Source organism: Giraffa tippelskirchi, chromosome 8 (assembly GCF_054371585.1).
Source record: "Giraffa tippelskirchi isolate mGirTip1 chromosome 8, T2T-mGirTip1v1.2.pri, whole genome shotgun sequence".
NCBI lineage: Eukaryota > Metazoa > Chordata > Mammalia > Artiodactyla > Giraffidae > Giraffa > Giraffa tippelskirchi.
Window position 1 is genome coordinate 123,969,387 of NC_137282.1, and position 19,893 is coordinate 123,989,279.

At 39.7% G+C, this 19,893-nt stretch overlaps 1 long non-coding RNA gene across 1 annotated transcript; it reads right to left on the reverse strand.

Moving 5' to 3' along the window:
• Positions 1–12,155: 12,155 nt before the first annotated feature.
• Positions 12,156–19,364, reverse strand: LOC145517445 (uncharacterized). The gene is made up of 5 exons (XR_014062046.1): positions 19,261–19,364; positions 17,812–17,955; positions 14,427–14,519; positions 12,956–13,076; positions 12,156–12,865 (listed from the first exon to the last, which is right to left on the reverse strand). It is a non-coding gene; the product is annotated as an uncharacterized LOC145517445 (long non-coding RNA).
• Positions 19,365–19,893: the final 529 nt, after the last annotated feature.

The following is a 19,893-nucleotide window of genomic DNA, read 5'->3' on the forward strand; positions in this document are numbered from 1 at the left end:
CTTCTATTAAAGAAAGATATCTCATGTATTCTATATTCCGTCTGAACCATTTAGCCCTCCCTTTTATAGATCTTTCAGTTGGTATAGAAAAGGACTAATGAGGCAAAAAATTTACTGATAAAAAGTTGAATGAACTTCCATTTTTCTGTAACCCTAAAAAAAAGTACCATTATGGACATAATTGCTGGCCTGCTCTTCCTTGGTGCTTTGGTTATCAGAATAGAGATTGGATAATATAGATGAAAAAGTTTAAAAAAAAAAAAGTCTATTGAATTTGTTACAATATAGCTTATGTTGTAAGTTTTGAGTTTTTTGACCCTGAGGCACGTGGGATCTTCACTCCCCCACCAGCCTCCCCCACCTTGACCCTCTGCGTTGGAAGGTGAGGTCTTAACTGCTGGAGCACCAGGCAAGTCCCCAGATGGAAAACTTGAGTGAAGACGTCAGGTCACCTTACCTTGCCTTGTGGGTTTCCCACTCTTAAGTCGGTGAGTTACGTGACCTCCCCTCGCTCTTACTCCCGGGCAAGAGATAGTGACTCACAGGTGTGCTGCAGAGAGCAGGGGGGTGTCTGATGTGAGGCAGGCACGTCCAGCTTGGCAGGAGGGTGTGGCCAGGTAGGCACCCGCTGAGGGGCCAGAACATGCAAGTGTGTTCCTACTGCTGCTCGTGTGAAATGAGGGAAGGCGAGAGGCTGGTGAAAACTCAGCCTCGTGGGCAGTCCAAGAAGCAGGCAAGACGGAGAACTGCAAAATCAGCAGTCCAGGTTTTCCAGATGTCCCGGGGCCCAATGGCAGGCTTGCAGCAGGGACGGCCAGGCTCTGCGGGCTGTGCCCGCGGGCCTGGTCTGCACTCAGACCTCCCCTGCTTACTCAGACGGCTGGCGGAGCTGAGCCAGGGGCCTGGAGAGGGACCAGAAGCAGATCCAGGCACCCGAGCGATGGTTCTCCTGTCTTCAAAAGATCCTCTCCAGGAATTCTCTTCTCATTTGTCAACAGTGATTCCATGGGAGGAAACCAGGTTCCAGCCTTGGTTAAAAACGGAAACAAACCCCAAAACCTCTGGGTGAGCATGTGTGGATATGGATGATGCTACAGCTGGCGTGCTGAACAGTCAGAAGGGGACATTTACCCCAAGCAGAGAGGACGAGAAATGTAGAGTCAAAGCAATGGTGTGGTCCCCAGATGGAGGGTCCACTGGAGGAAAGTCACCGCTTCGGCACAGACTCCTGAGAGAGTCTCTGTCCATCTTTCCCCTCTCTGGTTTCCAGACACCACCTTCGGTCTGGCGTCCACCCTCTTAAACTACTTCAAATAGAAGACGGGTGGGTCCACCTCCACCTCCACCCTGACCCCACAGGGTCATTTTCTCTTCACAGAAATGAAAAAGGGTGGGATCTTCATCATGGGGAAAATAAAGAGGACAGATTCAAATCACACGAGAAAGGAAAAATTGGTTCTTTGTTGTAGGAAAGAGTTGCTGAGAGTTTAAGAACAGGCTACTGAGTGGAAGGGAGCTTTGGAGGTTGGTCATTGGTGGTGTGTGCAGGCCTTCCAGAATACCAAGGGTTTCAAAACTAGTGTGTCTTCTTGTCTCTTTCCTCAGTTTGAGTGGACTTCCCAGCATAGAACTGAAAAAAATGTCCCCTCCTTCCTGTGTCTGCTGACACGGAGGTTCCTTCTCCAGTTGTAGGTCTGTGCTCCTATCACGGTAATACAGAGAGGGTAGAATTACTTAGTGCTTGTCTCTCCACATCGCTCCTAAAAGAAATGTGAAACATCTTCCCACTTCAGGCTGAAGCTGACCTGAAATTCTCAGCATGGATTCAAATAGTTGCAAAGAATAGAAATTTCAGTATATTATATATTTACATTAAACTGTCAATCACTCCATCACATGTCCAGCGGAATCCACGTACCGTAATGATTGACACCCATCATTAATTTTTGAAATGCACAAGCAACCCCTTCCTTAACAGTTGGAGTTTTTGCTTTGCTCCTCCTTCTTTTTCCTTTGAATTCCTATTTTCATTTTACTGCCCCCTATAGAATTGTTTTTGAATTCTCCGTGCTGGCTGCATCCTAATGTAATATGTTTTTGTTCTTGGAAATCTTTTCTTGATCCAGCTATTGTGTTTCTTTGCAGTAAAGTACGTTCTTAAAATGAATTTTTAGTTTTCTCTTCTAAGTGCTTAAAAAGTCATGTGGATTAAAATAATATTACAATTATTAAAGATACACAGTTAGTCAAAACAATATAAATAATACAGATTATGGTAAATAAAAGTATAAAAAGTAGAGGGACTTTCTGGTTTTCCAGTGGCTAAGATTCCACACTTGCAATACTGGGGCCCCAAGTTCAATCCCTGGTCGGGGAACTAGATCCCACATGCTGTGACAAGTGTTCACGTGCTGCAACCAAAAGATCTCATGTGGGGCAGCTGAGAACCAGCGCAGCCAAATAAATAAATAAAAATGAATTTTAAAAAATATACACAGAGAACAATGTCTATAAAAAATACACATAATTAAAAAGTATAAATTTTTTTAAAGTAAAATTTAAACCAAAATGCATCTCTTACTGAGATGAACAGGAGACTTATTTTCCCAGCTTCACGTTGATGAAAGTTACTTATCGATTGTGAGGCCAGGTTCTGTATGATTTCTGTCCCTTAGAAAAAAAGTTTAACATAGAATAACTAAAGAATTTTGTTCATGAATATAAGTATGGGGAACAGAAAAAATATGGGAGTGGAAAGAATCTTCTTGTAGCAAGTTCACCCAATTTTACAAATTTTCTCTTAGTTAAATGCCAAAAACTCACATAGCAAGCTCTTATTAAATGCTATTTTTAATATCCTCACAACTCAAACATAGAATTTTTCTTCAGTTTTGTTGAAGCAAAGAATTAGAAATTACTTGATTTGCAAAACTGTTTTGCAAAACACATACATAAGGTTTTATCACTTTCTCAATGCCAAAAAGGCTTTACAAATGCTTATAGAAATAACTAATAATTATATGTGTTAGCCCTTCACTTAAGAGACATCTTGTTTGTGAAACTCAAATTACTTGAAAATGGGGTTAGAAAGAAACAAGTGCACAAAATTGAAAATGAAAATTCAGTAGGTGCTGAATAAAGACTTTTTTTCCACTTTTTAATGTCATCTGGAAATGCATTTATAATGAAAAATATGTCAAAGAGGATACTTTAACATGTGTATATCATTTTATTTCATTGTCAAAAATGATGTTTTATAATTATTCACTTGACAAATGAAAAACAATGTGGGAACATACAAGATGGAGAAATTAATCCAAAATAAATGAACCTAGGTTTTTAAAATTTAAGGTATTACATCTAAAATTGTATTTGGGAACATTTTGTTTTGTATTTATTCATAAGTGGCTTTCTGCTTTTAAGAACACCATTTAATCTACTTAATGGAAATCAACAGCAAAATGAAAAGAAAGTATTAGATCATCAGTGTGTTCGTTTACAGAAATTCTATCACTGATTGCTGTGTGCATTATGTAAAGCAGAATTCACAAGACCTTTTCATCAGATTAATCTGAATCTGGTCAGTATATGATAATAAATAAATGAGTTGAGAAATAACAATCTAGCATAGACCAGAACCCAAGCAGTAAAATGTATTTCTACAATCCATAATATTTGGTAAAAGTTAAAACATTTCTCCTATGAGTCTGAATAAGTTTAAGAAAATATGTATTAAACTACCCTTGATATGCGTTTCTTTTACAACAAAATGTGGTGTTGATCAGTCAGAAATGAACGTTGAGACTTTTGCCTTCACTGTCTCGAAATCATACAAACTAAGCAAGTGAAGTACAGGTGAGACATGAGTGAGTCTTTGTTAGCTGAGAGTGCTTTGCAGCAAGTTACTGTTTCCTTCCATGATTTTATAAATTACATCTCCTAATCTTAAAACAAGTAAGGCTTGGAACCTTGCCTTGAGTTTGTCACTTGAATGAAATCACCGCTACCGTCAGTATTTCTTGCCAATGCCAAGGAGCTATTCATTCTTTATCATTATCAGAGTGGAAGCATCAAAATCATTAGATGAAAATTTTTCAGCATCCCAGTTTCTCCACCGAGAGATTACATGAATCTGGAATATTTTAAGGTAGGCCAAAGCTCCTTTTTTTCTAATGCCACCTCACCCTTAACACAAGGTTCGTACTCAACCTGAAGCATTATTTATACTTTTTAATTGAATACAGTTGATTTACAATGTTTCAGGTGTAAAGCAAAGTGATTCACTTACATACACACACATACATATTCTTGTTCAGGTTCTTTTCCACTGTAGATTATTATAAAATATTGAATGTATTTCCCTGTACTATACAGTAGACCCTTATTATTTTATATGTAGTAGTGTGTATCTGTTAATCCCAAGTTCCCAATTTATCTCTCCCCACCACTTTACCCTTTGGTAATCACACTTTTGTTTCCTACATCTGTTAGTCTAATTCTGCACTGTAAATAAATTCATTTGTATCATTTTTTTAGTTTCCACAATGTAACTGACATCATATGATATTTGTCTTTGTCTGACTTACGTCACTTAGTATGATAATCTTAAGGTCCATCCATGTTGCCTCAAATGGCATGTTTTCAACCGAAGCATTTTTGACATTTGAGGTTCAATAATTCTTCATTGTAAGGGGCTGTCCTGTGCCATGTAGGATGTACGATGTAGCATCGCCCAGCTCTCCCCACTAGATGCCAGGAGCACCCATCTCCGACCCCAGAGACAATCAAAATTGTCTGCAGATACTGCAGATGTCTCCTGGGGAGCAAAGTGTCTCGGGGTCATTGTCCTTAACAGAAATAGACATGAGACAAAGAAGACACAGCGCTGGGATGAAAGACAGCTTCATGGATGCAGGTTTTGAATTGTCCTTTCCTTTGGTACCCAGGTCAAAGTACTATTGTTATACTTGGGATAGGTCAGCTGTATGCCTTTCGTGTGTAAAGCGAGAGGAAAATGAATATGAAAGGAGCAGTGGGAAACAGCAGTAAGTCCTGTTATAGTCAATGTGCATGTAGGTGCTGGGCATCTAGGTTCCCTTACATTTTTCTGTGCCTAGGTACCCCTTGGAAATTTATCTGATACCCCCAGAGATACAAGAACCCCAGTTTGAAGACTGCTACTCTTGGGGCCTGGAACAAATATCAGCACAGACACAGGGCCATGATGGATAAAGCAGAGCAAATAAGTTCTACCCGCAACACAGGAACTTCTGGGTTTTTTCCTCTAAGATGAAACAAAGAAATACCAATTCCCTAATGTCCATGTCCTAAACACTTAGGGAGGTTTTCACCTCCAACTGCCCAGCTGTTCAACACACATGGTGTAACTCACACATACCACACCGATTCCTCCCTTGGTACCAAGTGGAATGTGAAAGGATCCTTGGCCTTTAAAAACTTTAAGCGTTTTGTGAACAGTTATGACAGTCCAGTGAATATTATTAGTGAATCTTTGAATTCCCAAAGAAAAACATTCATTGTGTTATTAGCCAGATTTAAATATTCGCGGAGGCAGCTGGGAGGAGCTACCCCACGTCCAAGGTAAGGAGCAGCGGCTGCGCATTGCTGGAGCAGCCATGAAGAGATACCCCACATCCAGGGTAAGAGAAAACCAAGTAAGACGGTAGGCACTGAGAGAGGGCATCAGAGGGCAGACAGACTGAAACCACAATCACAGACAACTAGCCAGTCTGATCACACGGACGACAGCCTTGTCTAACTCAGTGAAACTAAGCCATGCCATGTGGGGACATCCAAGACAGACGGGTCATGGTGGAGACGTCTGACAGAATGTGGTCCACTCGAGAAGGGAATGGCAAACCACTTCACTATTCTTGCCTTGAGAACCCCATGAACAGTATGAAAAGGCAAAAAGATAGGACACTGAAAGATGAACTCTCCAGGTCAGTAGATGCCCAATATGCTACTGGAGATCAGTGGAGAAATAACTCCAGAAAGAATGAAGGGATGGAGCCAAAACAAAAACAACGCCCAGTTGTGGATGGGACTGGTGATAGAAGCAAGATTCGATGCTGTAAAGAGCAATATTGCATAGGAACCTGGAATGTTAGGTTCATGAATCAAAGCAAATTGGAAGTGGTCAAACAGGAGATGGCAAGAGTGAACATCAACATTCTAGGAATCAGAGAACTAAGATGGACTGGAATGGGTGAATTTAACTCAGATGACCATTATATCTACTACTGGGGGCAGGAATCCCTTAGAAGAAATGGAGTAGCCATCATAGTCAACAAAAGAGTCCAAAATGCAATACTTGGAGGCAATCTCAAAAACGACAGAATGATCTCTGTTTGCTTCTAAGGCAAACCATTCAATATCACAGTAATCCAAGCCTATGCCCCGACCAGTAACGCTGAAGTTGAACGGTTCTATGAAGACCTACAAGACCTTCTAGAACTAACACCCAAAAAAGATGTCCTTTTCATTATAGGGAACTGGAATGCAAAAGTAGGAAGTCAAGAAACACCTGTCGTAACAGGCAAATTTGGCCTTGGAGTACAGAATGAAGCAGGGCAAAGGCTAATAGACTTTTGCCAAGAGAACGCACTGGTCATAGCAAACACCCTCTTCCAACAACACAAGAGAAGACTCTACACGTGGACATCACCAGACGGTCAACACCGAAATCAGATTGATTATATTCTTTGCAGCCAAAGATGGAGAAGCTCTACACAGTCAGCAAAAACAAGACTGGGAGCTGACTGTGGCTCAGATAATGAAATCCTTATTGCCAAATTCAGACTTAAATTGAAGAAAGTGGAGAAAACCACTAGACCATTCAGGTATGACCTAAATCAAATCCTTTTTGACTATACAGTGGAAGGGAGAAATAGATTTAAGGGACTAGGTCTGATAGACAGAGTGCCTGATGAACTATGGACAGAGGTTCGTGACATTGTACAGGAGAAAGGGATCAAGAAAATCCCCATGGAAAAGAAATGCAAAAAACCAAAATGGCTGTCTGAGGAGGGCTTACAAATAGCTGTGAAAAGAAGGGAAGTGAAAAGCAAAGGAGAAAAGGAAAGATATTCCCATCTGAAGGCAGAGTTCCAAACAATAGCAAGGAGAGATAAGAAAGCCTTCCTTAGTGATCAATGCAAAGAAATAGAGGAAAACAATAGAATAGGAAAGACTAGAGTCTCTTCAAGAAAATTAGAGATACCAAGGGAACATTTTATGCAAAGATGGGCTCAATAAAGGACAGAAATGGTAGGGTAGATATTAAGAAGAGGTGGCAAGAATACACAGAAGAACTGTACAAAAAAGATCTTCATGACCCAGATAATCACGATGGTGTGATCACTCACCTAGAGCCAGACATCCTGGAATGTGAAGTCAAGTGGGACTTAGGAAGCATCACTACAAACAAAACTAGTGGAAGTGATGGAATTCCAGTTGAGCTATTTCAAATCCCGAAAGATGATGATGCTGTGAAAGTGCTGCACTCAATATGCCAGCAAATCTGGAAAACTCAGCAGTGGCCACAGGACTGGAAAAGGTCAGTTTTCATTCCAATCCCAAAGAAAGGCAATGCCAAAGAATGCTCGAACTACCGCACAATTGCACTCATCTCACACACTAGTAAAGTAATGCTTAAAATTCTCCAAGCCAGGCTTCAGCAATACGTGAACCATGAACTTCCAGATGTTCAAGTTGGTTTTCGAAAAGGCAGAGGAACCAGAGATGAAATTGCCAATATCCGCTGGATCATTGAAAAAGCAAGAGAGTTCCAGAAAAACATCTATTTCTGCTTTATTGACTATGCCAAAGCCTTTGACTGTGTGGATCACAATAAACTGTGGAAAATTCTGAAGGAGATGGGAATAACAGACCACCTGACCTGCCTCTTAAGAAACCTGTATGCAGGTCAGGAAGCAACAGTTAGAACTGGACATGGAACAACAGATTGGTTCCAATTAGGAAAAGGAGTATGTCAAGGCTGTATATTATCACCCCGCTTATTTGACTTATATGCAGAGTACATCATGAGAAACACTGGGCTGGAGGAAGCACAAGCTGGAATAAAGATTGCCGAGAGAAATAGCAATAACCTCAGATATGCAGAAGACACCACCCTTATGGCAGAAAGTGAAGAAGAACTAAAGAGCCTCTTGACGAAAGTGAAAGAGGAGAGTGAAAAAGTTGGCTTAAAGCACAATGTTCAGAAAACTAAGATCGTGGCATCTGGTCCCATCACTTCATGGCAAATAGATGGGGAAACAGTGGAAACAGTGGCTGACTTTATTTTGGGGGGCTCGAAAATCACTGCAGATGGTGATTGCAGCAATGAAATTAAAAGATGCTTACTCCTTGGAAGGAAAGTTATGACCAACCTAGACAGCATATTAAAAAGCAGAGATATTACTTTGCCAACAGAGGTCCATCTAGTCAAGGCTATGGTTTTTCCAGTGGTCATGTATGGACGTAAGAGTTGGATGGTGAAGAAAGCTGAGCACCGAAGAATTGATGCTTTTGAACTGTGGTGTTGGAGAAGACTTTTGAGAGTCCCTTGGACTGCAAGGAGATCCAACCAGTCCATCCTAAAGGAGGTCAGTCCTGGGTGTTCATTGGAAGGACTGATGTTGAAGCTGAAACTCCAATACTTTGGCCACCTGATGTGAAGAGCTGACTCTTTGGAAAAGACCCTGATGCTGGGAAAGATTGAGGGCAGGAGAAGAAGGGGACGACAGAGGATGAGATGGTTGGATGGCATCACCGACTTTATGGACACAGGTTTGGGTAAACTCTGGGAGTTGGTGATGGACAGGGAGGCCTGGCGTGCTGCGGTTCACGGGGTCATAGAGAGTCGGACACGACTGAATGACTGAACTGAACTGAAATATTTTACAACATCTCACAAGGACATTTCTCAAAACATGATGAGAAATGATATGCACTGACTTTAAGATAATAATTACATCTGAGGAGGGAAAAGCGGTGGAACTTAAGTCAGTCCATAAGTATGACTCTGTGTTTTCTGTGTTAGAAATGTTTAGTATTAATTATAACAATGTAAAATGTATTCTAGATCCCTCATGCTGCCAGAATGCTACTCTTTGGATCAAACTTCTTATTCTCATAATCCATGTAGAGATGAGAGAATAAGTTTTAATTCCGTTTAGTTCTAATGGAATCAGGTATTATTAATTATGCTTGGTTCTTTAGGCAAGTAACAACTGATTTTCTTCCTATGCTTAGTATTTCTTAAAATCCATTTACTGATTTAAATCCATTTAATAAAAATCCATTTAATGATTTTTATTTTATTTTAACTGTTACATATTTAGACATAAAGACTAAAATACATGCATTGCCTGAACACCCAGGTTTATTAAATCTTAATATTTTGCCTCACTTGTTTCAAATCTTTTTTAGGAAATCAATGAGTGTTTGTATATTTTGGAAGCTAATCTCTCATTGGCCATATCATTTGCAAATATTAATATTTTCTCCCATTTGTAAATAATGTAACCGAGGGATTAATTTCCAAAATACACAAACAGCCCATACAGCTCAATATCAAAAAACAGCCAAACCAATAAAAGAAAATGGACAGAAGATCTAAATAGACATTTCTTCAAAGAAGAAATACAGATGGAAATAGGTACATGAAAAAATGTTCAACAGAACTAATTATTAGAGAGATGCAAATCAAAAGTACAATGAGGTATCACCTCACACTGGCCAGAATGGCCATCATCAAAAAGTCTACAAATAATAAACGCTGGAGAGGTGTGGCAAAAATGGAACCCTCCCACACTGTGGTGGTAAAGTAATTTGGTACAACCATTATGGAGAACAATATGGAGGTTCCTTAAAAAACTAAAAGTAGAATTACCATATGATCCTCCAGTCCCATTCCTGGGCACATAACTGGAGAAAAGATGCCTGCACCTCTGTGTTCACTGCAGCACTGTTTACAACAGACAAGACACAGACGCAACCTGAGTGTCCATCAGCAGAGGAATGATACAGATGTGACATTTGTAACTTATAAGGGAAGGGAATCTAAAGAATAGGTAGATAGGTAGGTAGGTATTATATATATATATATATATATTGCTATTATTGTTCAGTCGTTAAGTCGTGTCCAACTCTTTGCAACCCCGTGGACTGTAGCACGCCAGGCTCCTCTGTCCTCCACTCCCTCCCGGAGTTTGCTCCAGTTCATGCTCATGGAGTCAGTGATGTTATCCAACCATCTCATTCTCTGCTGCCCTCTTCTTTTGCCTTCAGTTTTTCCCAGCATCAGGGTCTTTTCCAATGAGTCTCTTCATATCAGCTGTCAAAATATTAGAGCTTCAGCAACAGTCCGTTCAATGAATACTCAGGGTTGATTTTGTTAGCATTGACTGGTTTGATCTTCTTGTGGTCCAAGGGACTCTCAAGAGTCCTCTCCAGCACAATTCAAAAGCATCAGTTCTTTAGCATTTGGCCTTCTTTATGGTCCAACTCTCACATCCGTACATGTCCACTGGAAAAACCGTAGCTTTGACTAGACAGACTTTTGTCGACAAAGTGATGTCTCTGCTTTTTAATACGCTGTCTAGGTTTGTCATAGCTTTTCCTCCAAGGAGCAAGTGTCTTCAAATTTCATAACTGCAGTCACTGTTGTTCACAATGATTTTGAAGCCCCCCAAAATAAAATCTGTCACTGTTTCCACTTTTTCCTCATCTATTTGCCATGAAGTGATGGGACTGGATGCCATGCTTTCAGTTTTTCAAATGTTGAGTTTCCAGTCAGCTTTTTCCACTCTCCTCTTTCACCCTCATTAAGAGGCTCTTTAGTTTCTCTTCGATTTCTGCCATTAGAGTGGTATCATCTGCATATCTGAGGTTGTTACTTCTCCTGGGAATCTTGATTCTAGGTTGTGATTCATCCAGCCCAGCGTTTCTCATGATGTACTCTGCATATAAGTTAAATAAGCAGGGTGACAATTTACAGCCTTGTCATACTCCTTTCCCAGTTTGGAACCAGTCAGTTGTTCCATGTCTGGTTCTAACTGCTGCTTCTTGACCCACATACAGGTTTCTCAGGAAACAGGTAAGATGGTCGGATACTCCCACCTCTTTAAGAATTTTCCATAGTTTGTTGTGATCCACACTGTCAAATGCTTTAGCATAGTCAACGAAGCAGAAGTAGATGTTTTCCTGGAACTCCTTTGCTTTATCCATGATCCAACAAATGTTGGCAATTTGATCTCTGGTTCTTCTGCCTCTTTGAAACCTAGCTTGTACATCTGGAATATCTCAGTTCATGTACTGCTGAAGCTTAACTTGAAGGATTTTGTGCATAATTTTGCTAGCATGTGAAATGAGCACAATTATACAGTAGTTTGAACATTTTGGGGCTTCCCTGGTGGCTCAGATGGTAAAGGATCTGCCTGCAATGCAGAAGACTGGGGTTCAATCCCTGGGTCAGGAAAATCCCCTGGAGAAGAGAATGGCTATTCACTCTAGTATTCTTGCCTGAAAAATTTCATGGACAGAGGAGCCTGGCGGGCTACAGTCCATGGGGTCGCAAAGAATCAGACACAACTGAGCAATTAACACACTTGAACATTCTTTGGCATTGCCCTTCTTTGGGATTGGAATGAGAACACCTTTTCCAGTCCTGTGGCCCATGCAGAGTTTCCCAAATTGGCTAATGTATTGAGTGCAGCACTTTAACAGCATCACCTTTAGTATCTGAAATAGCTCAGCTGGAAAGCATCATCTCAGGATTTTAAAGAGCTCAGGTAGTCACCCCCACTAGTTTTGTTTGAAGTGATGCTTCCTAAGTCCACTTGACTTCACACTTCAGGACATCCGGTTCTAGGTGAGTGACCACACCATCATGGTTATCTAGATCATTAAGACCTTTTTGTTTAGTTCTTCCATGTATTCTTGCCACCTCTTCCTAATCTCTTTTGTTTCTGTAAGGTCCTTACCATTTCTGTCTATTGTGCCCATCCTTGCATGAGATATTCCCTTGATACTTTCAATTTTCTTGAAGAGATCTCTAGTCTTTACCCATTCTATTGTTTTCCTCTATTTCTTCACACTGTTCATTGAGGAAGGCCTTCTTATCTCTCTTTGCTAGTCTCTGAAACTCTGATCTCTGAGTATATCTTTCCCTTTCTCCCTTTCTTTCACTTCTCTTCTTCCCTTAACTATTTGTATAGCCTCCTCAGACAATCACTTCCCCTTCTTGAGTTTCTTTTTCTTGGGAATGGTTTTGGTCACTGCTTCCTGTACAGTATTACAAACCTTTGTCCTTAGTTCTTCAATAACTCTGCCTACCAGATCTAATCCCTTGAATGTATTCATCACCTCCCCTGTGGTTTGATTTAGGTCATACCTTCATGGCCTATTGGTTTTTCCTACTTTCTTCAATTTCAGCCTGAATTTTGCAATAAAGAGCTTATGACCTGAGCAACTGTCAGTTCCAGGTCTTGTTTTTATGGACTGTATAGAACTTCTCCATCTTTGACTGCAAAGAACATAATCAATCTGGTTTTGGTATTGACCATCTGGCAATATCCATGTGTAGAGTCGTCTCTTGGGTTTGGAAAAGGGTGTTTGCTATGACCAACATATTCTCTTGACAAAACTGTTAGTCCTTGCCCCGTTTCTTTTTGAACTCCAGGGCCAAGCTTGCGTGTTATTCTGGGCATCTCTTGACTTCCTCCTTTTGCGCTCCAGTCCCCTGGGGTGAGAAGGACATCCCTTTTTGGTGTCAGTTCTCGAGGGTGTTGTACGTCTTCATAGAACCGGTCAGCTTCAACTGAATTGTGCTGTGCACCTGAAAGGGACACATTATTGTAAATCAACTATACTTCAATGAAATACATTTTTAAAGAAAAAAAATTTCACAGTGTACATATACACCTACCTTAGGAACAAGATTCCACAGAACTACACCTGATTTCTTATGATGTCATGTTTATTGTATAGTCGTGGTCTATAAGTTAAGGAATATTTGAAAACCTAGTGCCTTCAGATTGATACATATTCTGGAGAAAGAATAATAAAGTAGAATAAACATGAAGACATTGCTTCAGCAACACCACATTCATCAATAAATTAAGTTCCATTTAAGAAAAACTATGGTTGCACAACAACATGAAGATACTTAAACACCAACCACTTAAAACTGGTTAAAATGGTAAAAATAAAAATATATAAAATATATACTATATATTTTATTTATATATTTATTTATATTTTATTTATTTATATATATAATAATATAATATATATATAAGTCCAATGTGTTACCTTTGCATCAAGAAATTAATTTTCATAAAGACTAAATATAATTCATATTGTTTTTTAAAAAAAGAAAAAATAAGAAAAAGAAAACCTTACAAACAGATCTGGAATGCATTTTGTGAAAATGATAGTCATTTAACTTAAGGAGCAAGAAATACACGCATGCATGCACATATGTTGCATTTCATAAAATTTTCGAGATGAAAAATAATTTTGAGGAAGTATATCCAATATAGTAATAAATACCTTACGAAAGAATAAAGGTAAGTAAACACAAGTGTATGTCTTAAAGGCAGTCACAAAAGAACAGAATCAGTATGTATATTTTTTAATCCAGCAGGAAAGAAATCAGTCTATCAAATTGAAAGCAAAAAAAAAAAGGGAGGAATAATGTACAGTAAATATAAAACGTGAGATGAATTGCAAAATAAGTCTTAGTGTGTCAGCAGTCACCAATCAAAATGACAGATCCTCTCATAATGGGGGAAATAAAAAGACAAAACTATGTGTTATTCATATACAAATACTCCTAAAGCAAGAAGACACATAAAGGTTGAAATTAAAAGGAGGAAAAAGATTAACCAGGTGGCAAATATGACCCCCAAGAAACTGGGCAATAATTACACAACAAAATAGAATTTAAGTTTTAATAAAACTGCATAAAGGAAAAAACAAAATGTGCTCATATAATTAAAAAGAAACAATAGACCCAGAAGAGTATCATAGATACATATATAAAATTAAAAAGTTAGCTTCACAATTTATAAAGCAAGCACTAAAAAAACTACAATTAGAAGCTGTGGGTCTTTTTAAATTACAGTTGGAGACTTTAACAAACCCCTGTCAAAATATGGAAAAATATGGATCTCATAAATAAGAAACTGAGGAACTCTTCCAGATTGTAAATGACTACAGAGATAAGACACCTTGCGAGTTCCCTGGCATCCAGAGGTTAGGGCTCCACGCTTTCAGTGTAGGCGCTGGGGAGGTGTAGGTTCAGTTCCTGGTTGGGGATCTAACATCCCCAAAAGCTGTGTAGCCAAAATAATTAACTAATTAATTAAAAATAAAAAAGAGATAAGACAACTTACTGAATCACATGATTCTGGATTGCAGGCCAGAAGGTTGGGGATGGGAGACTTTGAGGATATTTATCGGGAAAATTAGTGAAATTTGAATATGCACTGTGGATAAATAATAGTATTACAACAAAATTAAAATACCTTGGATATTATTATTCTTCTGTATTTATATAAAAGAATATCCTTGCTGTTAGGAAATACACTGAAATACTTAGCAGTAAAGGAGCATCTGTTTCAACTTACTCTAAAATCATTAGGAAAAAATCTTAGAGAAAGGGGCAGAAACAGAAAAAAAAAAGCAAATATGAAAAAATGTTAAAAACTTGAATCGGGATGAAGTGTACATAGGAATGTTTGTACTATTCTTATAACTTTTCTGTAAGTTTGAAATTACTTCAAAATAAAAAGTTTACACTTTTCATAAATAACTTTCAAGTTAAAATGATTAAGAATAATTCAAACTGAATAGAAATTAAATCAGTACCTGTCAAAATGTGTGAGATATAATTAAACCAGGACTTAAAGGAAATTTTTTACCTTTAACTATACTTATCAGGAATAAAAAGATGTGAATAAAATGAGCTAACCATTCAACTAAAAAGTTAAGATGGAGCTTCCCTGGTGGTCCGGTGGTTAGGAATTACGCCTGCGAATGGAGGGGGACATGGGTTCAATCCCCGGTGTGGGAAGATTCCACATACCGCGGAAAAACTAAGCCTGTGAGCCCCACTACAGAGCCCTCGAGCCCCAGAGCCCATGCTCTGGGACAAGAGAAGCCGTCACAATGAGAGCCCGAGGACTGCCGCAAAGAGTAGCTTCTGCTTGCCGCAATTAGAGAAAGCGTGCACACAGCAGTGAAGACCCAGTGCAGCCAAAAATAAATAAATGGTTTTCTTAAGATGAATAGAACAAACCCAAAGAAGGAAGGAAATGATAAAGATAAGGATAGAGATTAGTGAAGTAGAGAACAGAAAGCAATAAAGTAATGAAAACAAAAGCTGGGTGTTTGAAAAGATAGATATGTACCTTGTTCCAGAAAACAGAAGAAGAACAAAACCTGCTCAGCGCATTGTATAAAAGAAAAACAAATTTTATGTCCATGCTTTATAAAAGTAAATATATACCCTAAGTAAAATATTATCTAAATGAAACCAACATTAATATGTAATTATAGGATGATCAAACAGGGTTTATCACAAGAAGGCAAAAATGGTTCACATCAAAAATCTCTCAATATAATTCACTATGTTCAGAGATTAAGAGGGGAAATACATATAATGAAATAAATCAATCCTGGGAAACTTTTTTTTTTTTTAATCTCAACATCTATTTATGATTTTTTTATTTTAAAAAACTCAGAAAACTAGGAATAAAAGGAAACCTACTTAATTTACTGAAGGTTGTACTCAGAAACCTACAAAAAGGAGTTCTGTTTCTGGGAGGAAGAAATAGGCGTGTATTTCCTCCTCTTCCCACTAAGTACAGCCAAAAACCCCAGGCATTATATATAAGACAAACATAAGACTCGGAAAGGTAGAGACAAGAAGGCAAACCATCTAGAATGCCAAGATCTGAGGACTGGCCATGCCATCCGTGGCAAGACACAAGAAGGCACCATCCGCAAGCCAGGGAGAGAGTTCTTACCAGAAGCCAGTCATTCTGGCAGTCTGAGGTCAGAATTGAGAAAGTTAATTTCTGTTGGTTCAGCCACCCAGTTGGCGGTGTTTTGTTATGGCAGCTCAAGTAAATGCACACATCAATAATTACATTAAATGTAAACAGTCTAAATACATCAGTTAAAAGAGATTGGAAGAGTTGATTTTTAAAAGGTGTACCAAAGATATGCTAACTACAAGAAACTCAGTTCAAATACAGTCATACCTCATTTTGTTGCACTTCACTGCATTGCATTTTGCAGATATTGTGGGTTTTTTTAAAACAGATTGCTGATAGATTTGCTTGATGCAAGGTAAACCTTGCATCAAGCAAATCTATCAGCATCATTTTTCCAGCAGCATTATTTTTAAATTAAGATACATACATTGTTCTGTTAGACGTAATGTTTTTGCACATGTAATAGACTATGGTATCGTGTAAATATGAATTTATATGCACTAAAAACAAAAAAAAATTGTGACTTGCTTAATTGTGATATTGTCTTTATTGCAGAGGTCTGGAACCAAACATGCAATATCCTGAGGTATGCCAGTATGTCAACAAAGGTCCCTGAAGTCAACGCTATGGTTTTTCCAGTAGTCATGTATGGGTGTGAGAGTTGAACTATAAAGAAAGCTGAGCGCTGAAGAATCAATGCTTTTGAACTGTGGTGTTGGAGAAGATTTTTGAGAGTCCCTTGGACTGCAAGGAGATCAAACCAGTCTGTCCTAAAAGAAACCAGTCCTGGAAGGACTGATGCTGAAGCTGAAACTCAAATACTTTGGCCACTTGATGTGAAGAACTGACTCACTAGAAAAGACCCTAATGCTGGGAAAGATTGAAGGCAGGAGGAGAAGGGGACGACAGAGGAGGAGATGGTTGGATGGCATCACCAACTCAATGGACATGAGTTTGAGTAAACTCTGGGAGTTGTTGATGGACAGGGAAGCCTGGCGTGCTGAAGTCCATGGGGTCGCAAAGAGTTGGACACAACTGAGCAACTGATCTGAACTGATGCCAGTATAGCCACATGCGTGCATACTAGGTTGATTCAGTTGTGTCTGACTTTTTGTGACCGTATGGACTGTAGCCCGCCAGGCTCTTCTGTCCATGGGATTCTCCAAGCAAGAATACTGGAGTGGGTTGCCATGCCCTCCTCCAGGGGATCTTCCCCACCCAGGGACAGAACCCGAGTCTCTTACATCTCCTGCATTGGCAGGCAGCTTTTTTACCACTAGCACCCCCTGGGAAGCTTCAGTATAACTAAACTGGTAGGCTAGAAGTAATATTTGCAAATCATATATCTGATGAGGGATTAATATCTAGAATCTATTTTTTTTAACTTACATGATACATGTGGGGTGTCTGGTTTATTCAAATAGTCAGACTTCCCACCAAGGAGCAGAAACTTCCTACCCAGGAGCTGTGGAGCTGAACAGGGCAGGAATGTCCAAGTATCAGAAAATGAAAGGAGTTCAGCTCAGCAGCCAGGGCAGTGTTGGGGCCAAGTAAGCCTCATGGAGCTCAGCCCCATTCATGGCTTCAGCAATATCCAGAATCTATTTTTAAAAATTCCTGTAACTCAACAACAACAAACAAGACCATGCACAAAAACAACTGAAAAATGGGCAAAGGACTTGAACAGACACATCTCCATAGATACGGCCAACAAGCCTATCTAAGGACGTTCACTTTACTCCTCATCAGAAATGTGTAAATCAAAACCGCAAAGAAATACCACTGGGATGTGTTGATGTGCTCAGTCACGGCTGACTCTTTGTGACCCCATGGACTGTAGCCCGCCGGGTTCCTCTGTCCAAGGAATTTTCCAGGCAAGAATACTGGAGTGGGTTGCCATTTCCTTCTCCAACCATTAGGATACCTACAATTAAAAAAAAGAAAAGAACAGATATTTGCACACTCATGTTCATAGCAGCACTGTATACAGTTGTCAAGAGGTGGAAGCAACACAAACATCTATCAATGGATGAATGGATAAACAGTAGTATGTGATAAATACATACAATGGAATATTATTCAGCTTTCAAAAAGGAAAGAAATCTTATTATATGTGACAACATGGGTGAATATTAAGAACATTGTGCTAAGTAAAATGTCAGCCACAAAAAGACAAATACTGTATGACTTATATGGGTGTCAACCACAAATTGGCACTTGCCATCTACCTCGACGAGGATTACATCATCTGCTGCTGCAGCTGCTCATTTTCAACACCCCCTGAAAGGAGTTCAGGGTGGAGAACAGAAATGAGGCACTCTGTGCTCAGGGAAAAACTGGCAGGACAGGTCTTCAGACAGTTATTAATAGACATTTTCTGGAGCTGGTTTTATGAGTCCAGTTCTTGTATCTCCTCATATCTAGAAAAGCACTAAAATCCTTCACGGTGATGACTGTTCCCCGTGACTAGCAGAAACCTTCTGCAAAAATATGTGCTTGATTGCAAGCACTCTCCTTTCATCAAAAATGACACATATATACTATCCTCCCCGCCCCCACCGCCACCTCCTTGGAGCAGTTTCTCAGAGCTATCTGAGGTGCTGTCTCTCAGTCTACAGTCCTCATTTTGCCCCAAATAAAACTTAACTTGCAGCTTTCACATTGTGCATTTTTTTTAAGTTGACATGAGGTATCTAAAGCAGTCAAATTCAGTAAAATATAAAGAAGCACAGTGGTTACCAGGGGCTGGGGAGAGAGGGACATGGGGAATTGGTGTTTAATGTGTACAAAAGTTCAGTTTTGCAAGATGAAGACATTTGAGCAACTTGTTACACAAATATGCAACAAGTGAACATGACTAACACTGAAACGTATACTTTAAAATCGTTAAAATGGTCAATTTTACATTAAATGTTTACCACAATTTTTAAAAATTGGCTATATTTCTCTGTACCAGAAATAACTGACTTGAAAGTAAAATTACAGTAAGACACCAATCCCAATCACAACAGAATCTCTAAAATGTCCAACCATACCCTGGTCACTATGAAAAACTGAATTTTAAAAAACATAGTAAGTTCCCTGGTGGCCTAGTGATTAGGAATCTGGGCTTTTGCTGCCATGCCCCAGGTTCAATCCCTAGCTGGAAAACTAAGATCCTACAAGCTGCACGGTGCAGTGAAAAAGCAACTAAAGAGCAAATAAGTCGCTTGAATTAATGAGGACTTACCTGCTGCTTTTTCGTGGGATGACTCGACAGGAAAAGGAAATCAATTCTCCCTACGTTGCTGTATATATTCAGTATAACCTCAATCAATATTCTACTTTCATTCTGAGAACTCAATAAACTTACTGTGAACTAAGTAGGAGAAAAAAGGAAGATTCAGAAAGAGTTACAAAACCTTGCGGGGGAAGGGGTGGAGAAGGGAGTGTTCCGCCCCGTCTCCCAGCAGGAAAGTACAAACCTTGTCTTCTTGCTACTGAGGTCTTGTCCAAGGCCAGAGGAACCCACAATTTGCATCTCCCCCCGCACACACACCCACACACCCCGACCTTGGCTTCTTTCCTTCACATTGTAAACTGTGCTGGCTTCCTGGCTGCCCTCTGTATTCTCCACCTGGGGCTCTGTATGACATCACAGGATTCCTGCTCCCTGGTCTTCTCTTGCTTTCAGTCTCACCCAGAGAGGCAGGGAGGAGAGTGAGGTCAGGGTTTTTATTCCCTTGGCTCCCACCCTGCAACGTCACCTTAGGCCGGCTGTGTCCCTGGACTGAAGGGCATCTGCTGGCAAGGTGGGGATGCTATGGGATTCGACCTCCTCTGGGTCCTGACAGCCCCTCCCATTGTGGGGAGGTGGCGGTTG